We start from the raw sequence: 15,096 nt of genomic DNA, 5'->3' as shown, positions 1-15,096 counted from the left end.
AACTTAAGAGCCAAGACTTGAGGGAAAATTGCCCAGGAGAATATTGAGTTTATCTCAGTGCATTTTACTTCCCTCTAAGATCTTGGCTTTTCAAATCCCTGCAATTTTAGTTTCACTGATGCTTTCAATCTGTTCTATTAAGGGTTTAATCTAACATACATAGTCATTCTCTGTGGGTATGTTAGTTTAAACTAGACACTTTAACATACATAGTCATTCTCTGTGGGTATGTTAGTTTAAACTAGACACTTCACCATGGTCACTGGTAGATGTATCATATACACTAATACATTTTAAGTAATTGCCTCTCCAAATACAGTGTGCAGGACATGTTGGCATTAGTGCTTGTATTAACTATTTCATTTAGTCTGGAGTAGCGCTGCCCAATAGACATTTTGCCCAATTAATTGTGATTAATCATTTGTTATTTAATATATGAATCACATATGGAATTTAAAAATTAAAAAATTTCAAGTACTCACATTAGAAAAGTTAAAAGTAACAGGCAGAATTACAATAAATAATATACTTTACTTAATTAAAATTAAATATATTTAAAATATTGCCATTTTAATGTACATGAATTCAAACTCCATTGTATATTTTATGTTTACAGCTCATCTCAATACACACTAGGCCCATTTCAAATGCTTAAGAGCTAGCCTCATGGGACTAGTGGTTACCATACTGGAAAAGGCAGGTCTAGAGGTTTCAGAATATTCAGAGGAGATGTGAAAGACTAAAGGACAAACATATATTATGTGGTAATATTGACTTAAAGACTTGGATTATCTCCCTTGAGAAACCAGTGGGTCTCTATTTAGCTATACAAAGAATATTTTCATCATGTTAGGTGGAAAAATTGCAGATTGTTTTTAACTTCTCAGCATCAAATGCTCCTTCCTCTTTTAGAGAAATAACACAAATTATTCAATACAAGGTAGGATTCAGCTTCCCATGACTGAATCCAAAATGATGAAAAACTTTCTGAAAGCCTGAGAAAGCCAAGAATCAGATGTGTAACTCAGGCTCAGATAATCATAATATGTCTTCCAAGGACTCAATACATTAAATACAGAAATGTAGAGAAGGCTTTAAAATATTCCTAGAAATTGCCTTGAGTGAGGCAGAAAGGAGTCCTAGCAGTGATCTTGGTCTTGTAGGTCATTCTCACAGGACATTTTCTGGGTTATGAAAGTCACTGTGTTGTTTCCTAGGCTTAATTGTTCCTGCAGGTGTTCAGTCCATTACATGAATCCCTGATTTCTAGGAGTTTGTGGACCCATGATTTTACTTTTTAGTACAACACGGTTGCTAAGTGCATAAACTTAGGGGTCAAATGGCCTGAGTTTGAATCCTGCTTTTCCTACTCATTAGCTATCTGGACTTAGACACATTATTTTACCCTTTTTTCCCTCTCAATGTCTTTATCTATCAAGTAGTGATGATAATTGTACCTACCTCATGGGTTGTTACAAAAGCTCGATGAGATAACCCATACACAGTTAAGTATACTTACATGTCCTTATTATGTACTGAATATTTACCTTTTAATAATTGAGCTTTTACTATTATTTTAAAAGTTTATGGAAAGTCTACTGTGTACTAGGTGCACATAAAACAATACTCCTCATTTTTTCCTCCTAAAATTACCTTAATAAGAAAGAATACTTATTCTACATCCCTAAAGATTTGGGAAGGGGTTATGTGTAGCCTGACAAGACCACTGCAAGCCTAATTATACTCGCAGGCTTTATCTTGAATATTACTCCAACTATACATGCTTCAAATGTGTTTCAAATTATTTACCATTGAATAATGTGCCATGTTTATTTGGTGGCTGTAAGTAGTGCCAAATACATAGCCCACTACCATACTTTAAGAAGTGTGTATATATATATATACACACACACACATACACACACACATAGATATCTATATAGATATATATAGATGGATATATACAATGGATTATTACTCAGCCATAAAAAAGAATGAAATAATGCCATTTGCAGCAACATGGATGGACCTAGAGATTGTCATACTGAGTGAAGTAAGTCAAACAGAGAAAGACAATTATCATAAGATATCCGTTATATGTGGAATCTAAAAAAAATGGTACAAATGAACTTATTTACAAAACAGAAATAGAGTCACAGATATAGAAACAAACTTATGGTTACCAAGGGGGAAAGGGAGAGGGAGGGATAAATTGGGAGATTGGAATTGACATATACACACTATTATATATAAAATAGATAACTAATGAGAACCTACTATATAGCAAAGGGAACTCTACTCAATACTCTGTAATGACCTGTATTGGAAAAGAATCTAAAAAAAAGTGAATATATGTATATGTATAACTGATTCACTTTGCTGTACAGCAGAAACTAACACAATATTGTAAAGCAAGTATACTCCAATAAAAATTAATTAAAAAAAAAGAAGTGTAGACAAAATGATTAAATTAATACTGGCAATAACCCTGTGATGCAGGCATTACTACTTCCATTTTTAAGGTGAGGAAATTGATTCAGAGAAGTTAGGTATTTTGCCTACAATTACAGAGCTGGTGAGTGCACAATTACACATTTTATTTTGATCATGAGTTCCATTTTCCTAGACAAGGACTTCAATACAATATTTGAAGGTGTTTAATTTCTTGGCCTACAGCTCATAAAAGAGTTCTGACATTATCTGGAGCATCCTTGATATTTTTAGAAAGGTAAGCCAAGCCTCAACGAATGCATGTCTCATAAATCTATTTCATTTCACTGACATCACCACTTTCTTAATCCCTCTTTCACCTTCTCTATTTTTTTCTGTTTCTTTCCTAAAGTCTAGGATCATAAATATTTCTTTAGTTGTAAACAGCCCATTATTTAAATAGCTTTCATCTAAAAGAACTCTGGAAATTTACTTTAGGTGAAATTTCAAGGGGAGAATCGTGATTAATCATTTGTGAGAATGACATTCTAAGTTCTCATACTTGCTGTACCTGCTAAATCAAATAAGATAGGCTTTGACATAAGGCACTTTTCCAAATGTCACTCTTAGACTTTTCCAGGGGGCTCACTGATAGAACCAGTTCAATGATATTGATAACTGCATGAGGGCAGAACAAAATTCTCCCAGGAATTAAAATCAAAGGCTGTACATCTAAATTTCTATATCTGCTAATCCAATATATGTTACTTTTTCTTCTTCAAGTGTTTTAAAAACTGGCAGAGGCATTGAAACAGCTATGTAACTTTGTTGTCCAAGGCTCCTTGCTATGACACTGACTTCTAACCATGAACATGTGTGAATTCTCTTTTCCCCCTCTAGATCATCCTAGAAGCTTCTCATTTCACCTCTACTTAGATGTTACTCTTTGTAATTTTTTTGTAAATAATTCATTTTAAACACAAGGAATGAACTTTATTTTCCTCACTCATGAAAAGTGTCTCTGTGCTACAGAAATGTCTTAGTCAGCCAATTTTCTTCACCTGCAGTTTGCCTTTGCATAATGATCTCATCGTGAAAAACAAACTGACAGCTTGATTATAGCAAAGCTTCAGTTATTGAAATACACCCCTCATATCTTTTAGGTAGGATTGCTGACCTTACATCTGCATTGTCTATAATGTTACTCCAAATTGGTTCAAATACTAGATGATTAACAGTGATGAACAAGAAGTTTTGCCAACTGAGAATCAACTTGCTCAAACAATTCATTCGCCCATTATTTAAAATGAGTCACATTTAAGAATTTAAAAATAAGGAACCAAGTTTTTTTTTTTTGATTACTTTGAAAAATCTCCATATATATTCTGGTTCTGAGAGAAATACACAGGTTAAATAAAAGATAAGGTAAACTATCAACACTTGTCAGCTGAAAATCTGATTTGGAGGCTGTGTTTAGAAGTGAGGTCCACAGGCTTTGAATTACACAACTCATGCAAGAAGAGAAAAAGTTCCTTTGAATATCCAGATATTGGGACTCCCTAATGCCAATTTTAAAATAAATGATCATCAGAAGAAAACATCTGGATAACTGAGTAAATGTTTTCCACTTCTTGGGGCCAAATCTCTTCCTGAAAGCCAGACCACTGTAATCAATTGCATGCAGGACACCTACACTTGGATGTCCTCAGATTCAAAAATAAATTAGTCATCGTATCTTGGACACCCATTTCTCCTCTGTTGTTTCTATATTCAGTATCTCATGAAATAATGTCACTATTTGTATAGTTGCTCAAGCCTGAAATTTGATTTTTTCTATCTCTGTTATGCCTCACATCTAATTAAGCAACAAGTTCTATGGTGTCTACATTATAAATAACTCACTAATCCATCCACCTTTCCGTGTCTCCACTCAATGCCTTAAAGGGAGCCCTGGTATAGGTCCCTCACTTAGATCCCGAGGCAGATTCTTAGCAGAGCTCCCAATTCCCAGGTTTTTCTTTTGCTTCTCCTCCAAACCATTCTCCACACCGAAGAGTGATTACTTAAAGATATATTTACCTGCTCAAAATCCATTAGGAGGTCCTGATAAAGACGGGGCTTCATGATAAGGTTTATAAGGCTTCTTGTGATTTAGCCTTCAGGAATCTCTGCAATTGTTTCTTGGGCCACAGAGATGTCTCTTCTTCACCTACATGTCAGATGTGCTATGCCTCCTTGCCTCTGGTGGATTCTTTTTGTACGTTTCCTTTTCACCATATCCAATAGCTTCTCTTTGCTTGCTCTTACTCATCCTTTAGCTTTCACGTGGGTTACACTTTCCCTGATATCCATGTTGGAGTCATATGCCTTTTCTTTGCACTTCAATAGCAACATATAGTTCCCCTTTTGCAATACATATAACACTGCATAATAATTTCCTATTCATTCCTCTGTTTTCCTAACTAAAGTAAAACTTCCCAGATGACAAGAACCACATCTTTCTTATTGTGGAAAGACTGATGTATTTCCACATCTAACATAGAGACGGGAATGTAAGAAGCATTTAACACATATTTGTTAGATGAATCATCCAAGAATAAATATTAAGACTTCAGATAAATAACTATATTCCCAAGAAAAAAAAATCTAAATATGTGAAAGCATAAGAAAAGCAAAATGGAAAATTCTAAAAATTTTATTAAAAATTAGAAATGGATGAAAGGCAGTAAATTAAACTGTTTCTGATCCCTCCCACCGCCCCCCCCCCCAAGTTTTTCACATCAGTGTACATATGCCCAAGACAAATAATCATCGTTATGTTTCACATCTTTAGTTCAGACCATTGTAAACCCATCTGATAATTGTCTGGCCCTTCCAATGTTAACAGCAAATATATCTCTTTTGCTAGATGCTTAGGGGGAGGCAGAGTACCCCATTAGCAGGTCTACCCTCTGAATTGCTCTTGTAGGATCAACAGTGGGTTTACCACTATGCCTTCATACTTTTGTCTAAGAGCCCACAACTGGGCTCTTCTGAACCTGGCTGGATGTCTGATCCCACTGAACCCCATTCTTGAAGGCAAATCTTTGTCTTAGAACTAATAATAGCTGACATGCACTGAGCATTACTATACGCCAGGAATAATCTCATTTATTCTTCAAGGCACCCTGAGAAACAAATATTATTATAGAGATGAGGAAACTGAAGCTCAGAGAAGTTAAGTAACCTCTTCAATAACAAGCAATTGTTTGAATTCAAATTATTGTGTCCAATAGTTTTGAGTTTTCTTAAAATTGCCTCAATCTCTCTAGATGGTAAGTCTGAGGTTCTCAACAAGATTTCAATGACTGACATTCTCATGGTTACTTCTAGTGTTGAATTCCTCTTCCCACTGAACTGTTATTCTCGTGAGTGTCTCACATCTTCTATTTGTTCATGACTCTGCCCATGCTAACCTAAAGCTGGAATGTCCATCTCTAATTTCTCCAAAAGGCCATCCACACAAGACATTTGTAGGTTCAGCAGATTTTACCAAGAATTAGGGCAATAGAAGAGGGTTGCATAGTAGCAAAAATTCCCAAACTGTTTAATACTGAATATTAGATAGCCTTATTTTTTCATCTGGGCTACCAGCGCAAAGGTAGGTATCAGGGATTTCTTAGTAATAACAGAGTTTCAATATCTCTAGCTTCCTACCATGTAACTTTGTTTCTCTCGCTCACTCTCTCACTCACTCTCTCTCTCTGTCTCTCTCTCTCCTTCAGAGGAATAAGGTCTGCTTTTCTGCCTTCCCCTATTTCTTGTTTTCTTCTAAAATTCTATTAAATTTTTAGACACAGAAATTTATCTTTTTTTTCTTCTGGGATCCTTCCAGAACATGCCCTTAGGGCCTACACATCTAAAGCAGAATATCAAGGTGTTTTCCTAAACAAAGACAGTTTTCTCCCTAAGGGGAACTCTGAGCCAGCTGTTAACATTACAATCTTATTTATCTTGCCACCTTTACTTAAAGAGTAAATCAATGAAGATGTTTTGGGAATTAACTTCTCCAGGGCAAGGCATACCTAACATGACAGAAATATTATCATAATATAATTTTTCTCAAAGGTTTTGATTACACTGATATATGTAATTCAGTGGTCTCAGTGCACAGCACCCCATTAGAGAAAACTAGATTGACTGAGGTGGTAACACACATTTACTTCTACTCAACATATATTCATGCTGTATTCACACTCTGCTCCCTCCAAACCTGGATCACTCCTCGAAGCAAGCTTTCATACCTTTTTTTTTTTCCCTTAAGGGAGGTTCTCTACCTATTTTCCTAAATGTATTCATTTGCTTCTACAAACAAGTTAGGTGCTACTCCAACTAATGAACTAATGAATAGGAAATGTGAGGATGATGCGAGCACCCACCCATGTCCTTGACCCCTTGTAGAAGTCTTGGCTGACTGTAAGTGTGTCTGATTGGAGTGGTCAAGAACTCTGATTTGTCTTTAACAATTTGTTGTGCCTCTGAATGTCAACTGCATTGTTGTCCTCAAAGTTGAAATCCAAAATATTTGGAAACACGTTGGTCACAGGGTGAGTAAACATATCTTGATGGAGAGCCCACTGTGGGCAAAACATTATGCAAAGAGCTTGAAAGAAATGCCAAAGAGTAAGTAAATCACGCAGCTCTTGTACTTGGAGAGACGTGGATGCAAGGGAAAGTGAAAACAAAAATAAAGGTTTATGGGAGCTATGTTTACTTGTATATGCACACATATGTGAGTCTCTCATATGTATAGACATGTAACCATGCATTTTTATAAATATACATATGATAGCTAATCAGACTTCTGACTCTCCAGTTTAATCTCTTGCCACACCCAGGCAGTAACACTGAACTGCTTGTTGCTCTATTTCTTGCCTCGGTGACACACATACTATTCACTCTAACTCCAAAGCCCTTCACAATGACCCATTCCTCTCAGAGTAACTCTCTCCTATCCTTTAATACTCCTCCTTGGACTCAAACCCTCCAAGAAGCCTAGCTGAGGAAATACACTGACACAGTCACATAAGTCCTTGAGTTTTATTTTGTTCCTCTCTTCACAGCGAGCTAGTCGTACCCAGAGATGTTGGGTTAGATTTTTTTTTTTAATTGGAGTACAGTTGCTTTACAATATTGGGTTAGTTTCTGCTGTACAACAAAGTGAATCAGCTACATGTATACATATATTCCTTCCCTCTTGGAACTCCCTCCCACCCCTCCCCCCCATCCCACCCATCTAGGTCATCACAGAGCACCGAGCTGAGCTCCCTGTGCTATACAGCAGGTTCCCACTAGCTATCTATTTTACACATGGTAGTGTATATATGTCAATCCTAATCTCCCAATTCGTCCCACCTTCTCCTTCCCCTCCGTGTCTACATGTCTGTTCTCTACGTCTGCGTCTCTATTCCTGCCTTGCAAACTGGTTCATCTGTACCATTTTTCTAGATTCCACATATATGCATTAATAAACAGTATTTGTTTTTCTCTTTCTGACTTACCTCACTCTGTATGACAGACTCTAGATCCATCCACATCTCTAAAAATGACCCAATTTCATTCCTTTTAATGGCTGAATAATATTCCATTGAATATATGTACCACATCTTTATCCATTCATCTGTCAATGGACATTTAGGTTGTTTCCATGTCTTGGCTATTGTAAATAGTGCTGCAGTGAAAACTGGGGTACATGTGTCTTTTTGAATTATGGTTTTCTCAGGGTATATATCCAGTAGTGAGATTGCTGGGTCATATGGTAGTTCTATTTTTAGTTTTTTAAGGAACTTCCATACTGCTCTCCATAGTGGCTGTATCAATTTACATTCCCACCAACAGTGCAAGAGGGCTTCCTTTTCTCCACACCCTCTCCAGCATTTGTTGTTTGTAGATTTTTTGATGATGGCCAATCTGACCGGTGTGAGGTGATACCACATTGTAGATTTGATCTGCATTTCTCTAGTAATTAGTGATGTTGAGCATCTTTTCATGTGCCTCTTGGCCATCTGTATGTCTTCTTTGGAGAAATGTCTATTTAGGTCTTCTGCCCATTTTTGGATTGGGTTGTTTTTTGTTGATATTGAGCTGCATGAGCTGTTTGTATACTTTGGAGATTAATCCTTTGCCAGTTGCTTCATTTGCAAATATTTTCTCCCATTCTGAGGGTTGTCTTGTCATCTTGTTTATGGTTTCCTTTGTTGTGCAAAAGCTTTTAAGTCCCATTTATTTATTTTTGTTTTTATTTTCATTACTCTAGGAGGTGGGTCAAAGAAGATCTTGCTGTGGTTTATGTCAAAGAGTGTTTTTCCTATGTTTTCCTCTAAGAGTTTTATAGTGTCTGGTCTTACATTTAGGTCTTTAATCCATTTTGAGTTTATTTTTGTGTATGGTGTTAGGGAGTGTTCTAATTTCATTCTTTAACATGTAGCTGTTCAGTTTTCCCAGCATCACTTATTGAAGAGACTGTCTTTTCTCTATTGTATATTCTTGCCTCCTTTGTCATAGATTAGGTGACCATGGGTGCATGGGTTTATCTCTGGGCTTTCTATCCTGTACCATTGATCTATATTTCTGTTTTAGTGCAAGTACCATATTGTCTTGATTACTGTAGCTTTGTAGTATAGTCTGAAGTCAGGGCGCCTGATTTCTCCAGCTCCGTTCTTTCTCAAGATTGCTTTGGCTATTCAGGATCTTTTGTGTTTCCATACAAATTGTAAATTATTTTGTTCTAATTCTTTAAAAAATGCCATTGGTAATTTGATAGGGATTGCATTGAATCTGTAGATGGCTTTGGGTAGTATAGTCATTTTCACAATATTGATTCTTCCAATCCAAGAACATGGTATATCTCTCCATCTGTTTGTATCATCTTTAATTTCTTTCATCAGTGTTTTATAGTTTACTGAGTACAGGTCTTTTGTCTCCTTAGGTAGGTTTATTCATAGGTATTTTATTCTTTTTGTTGCAATGGTGAATGGGATTGTTTCTTTAATTTCTCTTTCTGATCTTTCGTTGTTAGTGTATAGGAATGCAAGAGATTTCTCTGCATTAATTTTGTATCCTGAAACTTTACCAAATTCACTGATGAGCTCTAGTAGTTTTCTGGTGGCATCTTTAGGATTTTCTATGTATAGTATCATGTCATCTGCAAACAGTGACAGTTTTACATCTTCTTCTCCAATTTGTATTCCTTTTATTTCTTTTTCTTCTCTGATTGCCGTGGCTAGGACTTCCATAACTATGTTGAATAATAGTGGCGAAAGTGGACTTCCTTGTCTTGTTCCTGATCTTAAGAGGAAATGCTTTCAGTTTTTCACCATTGAGAATGATGTTTGCTGTCAGTTTGTCATATATGGCCTTTATTATGTTGAGGTAGCTTCCCTCTATGCCCACTTTCTGGAGAGGTTTTATCATAAATGGGTGTTGAATTTTGTTAAAAATGGTTTTTGCATCTATTAAGATGATCATATGGTTTTTATTCTTTAATTTGTTAATATGGTGCATCACATTGTTTGATTTGCATATATTAAAGAATCCTTGCATCCCTGGGATAAATCCCACTTGATTATGGTGTATGAATCTTTTAATGTTTTGCTGGATTCTGTTTGCTAGAATTTTTTTGAGGATTTTTGTGTCTGTGTTCATCAGTGATATTGGTCTGGAATTTTCTTTTTTTGTGATATCTTTGTCTGGTTTTGGTATCAGGGTGATGGTGGCCTCATAGAATGAGTTTGGGAGTGTTCCTCCCTCTGCAATTTTTTGGAAGAGTGTGAGAAGGACAGGTGTTACCTCTTCTCTAAATGTTTGATAGCATTCGCCTGTGAAGCCATCTGGTCCTGGACTTTTCTTTGCTGGAAGATTTTTAATTACAGTTTCAATTTCATTACTTGTGATTGGTCTGTTTATATTTTCTGATTCTTCCTGGTTCAGTCTTGGGAAGTTGTACCTTTCTAAGAATTTGTCCATTACTTCCAGGTTGTGCATTTTATTGGCATATAGTTGCTTGTAGTAGTGTCTTATGATCCTTTGTATTTCTGTGGTGTCAGTTGCACTTTCTCCTTTTTCATTTCTAATGTTATTAATTTGAATCCTCTCCCTTTTTTCTTGATGAGTTTGGTTACATGTTTATCAATTTTGTTTATCTTCGATCTTCAGTTTTCTAATCTGATTAGTGAAGACGTACACATTTTCCTCCTCATAACTGCCTTTGTTAGCTCTGTTAGTAGGCATCTATGAAAATGTCTCTTCTACAATTCTTTCCCAGAGTCTGTCTTGCTGATTACAGCTCCCTCAATAACTTACCCTTTGGAGCTGTTCCACTGCAATTACTAAACTGGTTCCAAGAAGGAAAAGGACAGGAAGGGTTACACACTTTTGTGAAAGTCGACTGATCCAATGTGGAATACAAGACTGAAATAATGTGTTCCCATCTTTTCTATGACATGTCAATTACTGGGGGAGTTTCAAAAATTGTTTTTCTTTTTCCTTCCTGCCATGTAGTAAAAGGAGAATTACATTGTGTGGACTCTTAATATCTTCTCTCAACTTAGCTACTGCTGGAAGTTTGAGGTATGAGATGAACAACATGTCCTGGTTTCTTCCTAATACATAGTATTCCTTATTTTTGCTTCATTTTAGGTTCTTAAAATCTTGTCTTGAAAATCTTCTTTAGATATATCAGTTGCTTCCAATGAGAACCACGCCATAAACTAACATAAACAAACCATACTTTGAGGATAAAAATACACACAAGCATACAGAGAGCTGACTCTCAGTCTGTTCTTGATGGGCATCATCAGGTTTGATATTTATGCAAAATTATGTGCATACAGGTATTGTATAAACAAATGCTGAGAGGCTTACTGAATTATTGAAGTTTCTGAAGCAACATAAAAGCTCAAAAGCACATTTCCCACAATGTCTCCTGTACACACACACAGCCACCCACACCAAAACTAGAATTCAAATAACAAAGTTGGCATTGTGTGTGTCTGCCTAATTCAAATACTATCTGCAGCCTAGTTTCTCAAATTACTCTGCTTCCTACAGAACTAATTTTAAAATGAATCTCCCACTGACTTCAAGGGGCTTTCATCTCTTTAGGATGGTGATGAAGGCTAAAAATGTGTGCTTGGTACCCCAGAACACTGAAGAATGAAGTCTGTGTAAGCCAAGCTCAGAAGTGCTGAAACAGACCCAGTTCCTCCCTGGGTGCTGCCCATTAATCCCTGTGAAATCTTTCAAAGGGTTTTAAGTGATAAGCTAAGAGAAAATGGGCCCTAGGAAAAACACCCTTCTTTGGATTGACTTCATATCAGAATTCTATAGTCATATCAGAAATGAGACTGCTCACTATACAGCTCCTTTTGTGCTATGAATACAGACTGGTTTTCCCTTATTTTTAGGAAAAACGTAAATACATTTTGTACAAGGAATGCAATTCAACTGCAGCATTATAAGAAACAACAAAGGAAGTTACTCTAAACAGCATCTCAGCCTCCTGGTGTATAATAAACTCTAAACAACTTCCAGGAAATTAAGGTTCTTTTAAACTGTTGAATAAAATGAAGAAAAAATCCTGAGCACACACACACACACACACACACACACACACACACAATGGAAATTAATTATGTTATAATTACTGCACACCTGCTCCAGAAACTTGAAGGTACACTGCTATCTTCTTTGTTGATCAGATATAATCTGATTATGCTCCTTGCTTGAAGTATCTCTGGTCCTCCATCTCCAAAAATAAATTCTCATTGAAGTATGACATTTCCACATCTACTGGCTAATTAGTTTAAGAATGAGATTTGTCTTGTATAGTTTTAACCTAATCCTTTTACTCATGTAGATAAGGTCACAGCTGGGGGTATCGACAGAATAAATTTCTGCCGGAGAGTAATCTATCAGGATTCTTTACTGTGCCACAGTCTTTCCTCTCCCGTGTTAATATTCTGACAAGGCATCAGTGGAAAAGGCTTTATTCATTTGCTCAAATATCTTTCCTTAAGCATGCTCCTCCATTCTTGCTTCACTGGTTCTTTCTCCAATTTGCTTCTCCATTCATCTCTTCTATTCCTCTTACAGAAATTTGTTGGCATTTTTCTTCCTTTCTGCCATTGACATAAGCTTTTCTTCATATCATTCCTCATACCTCTAAGAAAATTAACTCAAAGACAGTCACTTGGGTCAGATTCTAACCTTAAGCCTTTTAGTTTACCTTGCCTCCTCTTGTCCCAATCTGGATATATCATACTAATTAATATTTGCTTGGACTTTAAAATATTTGAATTATTTTCACATCTATAATTATAATCTTTACAATGCTTTAAAGGCTTATTATGAATTATTTTCATTTTATATGTGAAAAATAAGATTGAGATATACCCAAACAGACACAAATAACAAAGAGTAAAGGAGAGATTTGAACCCTTGTGTATTTTGGTTCCAAAGTTTATTGGTATCCATTGCATCACAGTGCCTGATTCAACCAAAAGCTTCTTAAACCACTACTCCTACAGAAATATTAATGGGCATAATAATCCTAGATAATAGAAAAATTCTATCATATCAGTAGGGAGACATTAGTAGATAGTAGACAGAGGATTCAGAAACTTGTGGTTTTGAATGTCATTGTCTATCAAATCATATAAGGAATTAAAATTTAACCATGACAGACTGAAACACTATTCATAGCTATTGTTTATTAAAATCAATTAGGTAGTCTGTTCTTCTTGCCAAAAGCAGATAATTCAGATGATACAACACTTCTTTTAGGGTGATGTCATATCAGTAGGAAGTCTTATTACATTAGATTTTAAACACACTTTCCTTGAGATAGCTGTGGAATGAACTGCTTTTCAAAGGGTTTTGCATAATTTTAATTTGCCTTTTTATTGCTATTAATGGACCATCTGCACCTGTGCTTTTCTATGAAATTTAAAAAGAACATACTGAGAAAATCTTGCAATTTAAAATGCTGAAACATATAATTAAATAAACCATGTCAAGTAGAATTAAAATTATATTGATAAGTTCTAAATATCAGTAAAAACAAAGAATTTAATACCTAGAGTATATGTTCAAAATTTGAACTAGCAAAAACTAATTTGGGTCTGCTACCAAATTGTTAGCATGCCTTTTTTCTAATTTATGCTCAATTTGCAAAGCATGAAGAAACAAAAAGAATAAAAATGTTTAATTCCAAATAAAATACTTTTCCTTCCAATTGGCTTAAAGTTAGAAATCAGGAATAACTCAAATTATATGAACTAATCTAAATTATCAACCGATTGTTAGTTCACTGGGGAGGTGTGACGACATTTTAGAGAGAATTTTATGGTATAATTCAAATCTTAAGTGGGGAACTGTGATTCTTCTCATTATATCATAATTCTAATTCATACACTTTTCGTTTTTAGTTTTAGCATTTCCCCTCTGTATTTAGGGGGAAGTTTTCCATGTTCATTCATTCATTCATATCTAATATTCATTCATATTCCATTGGCACAAACTTAATCACATGGCTACCTTAGTTGCTAACACTGTTAGGAAACATAATCTCTTTCTGGGTATCCTTCTGTCTGCCCCTGTGCCTTAAACATACATGAACTGCTAAAGGAGATAAAAGCAGAATAGATATTGGGGGGTTGTTGACAAAAGTCTGCCCCTTTTTCTGGACACACAGAACATGTTCATCATCCTCAGTGGAGTCACCCATGGCATTTTCTGTGTCCAGTTTGAAGCCCACAATCTCTTACTAATGTGCCATTCTCTTCTTGGGATCCCTCATCTATAAACTAAGAGACAAGCCTCACTCAGGCCCATCATCTAATACACAATAATGGAGTAAAAAATAATTCATTCATGGAGATAAAAATAGAAAACATAAAGCACTTAGTGGTCTATAACTGCTAGATCCTGGTGTGTAGGAACTTTGAAATATCCCATTCCTTGCTTAGCTCTCCCTGCTTTTGTTCCTTTGGATCATTCTCTTGGCCATTTTCTTTCATAACATCTGGATCCCTCTGAAGTTTTCACTTGAATATTATACATTGTGGCCAAAATCAAAGTGAGTTTTGAAGGGTATGCTTTCTTTGGAGGCTATATAATTTTCACTTCTGGCTGATACACATTTGGAAACCTAAGGTCTTGCTTGTTGGCCAGACTTGTGGCTTTTATATTTTTAAGCCATATTCATCCCCTCAAAAATTTAGTGAAGCTTCTATTTGCTTTCCAATCAGATTCCATATAAAAATTCTCATACTTGATGATCTCTCTTAAATAGTTCTTAGACCTGAAGATTCCTCACTTCTATTTTCCGGTTTCTGTTCTAAGGGCTGTCTTTCTGAGACTATAGGTTTTGGTGAGAAATTACTGTGATTTTATCTGCTCTTTGTAAGTGGGCAGAGCTGCTGCTGTCCGACTGTGGAATACAAATGGGAGGTTTTTGAGAAGGGCTCTGAGCAAGTTTTAGCCTGCTCAGGCTACCATAACAAAAATGCCATAGATTAGGTGGCTTAGACAAAAAACAACTATTTCTCACAGTTCTGGAAGGTAGGAAGTCCAAGATCAAGGCACCAGCAGATTCGGTGTCTGGTGAGAGCTTATTGGTTCATAGAC

This window comes from Balaenoptera borealis (assembly GCF_965194805.1).
Source record: "Balaenoptera borealis genome assembly, chromosome: 13".
NCBI classification, from domain to species: Eukaryota; Metazoa; Chordata; class Mammalia; order Artiodactyla; family Balaenopteridae; genus Balaenoptera; species Balaenoptera borealis.
Note: the sequence above shows the minus strand (reverse complement) of the source record.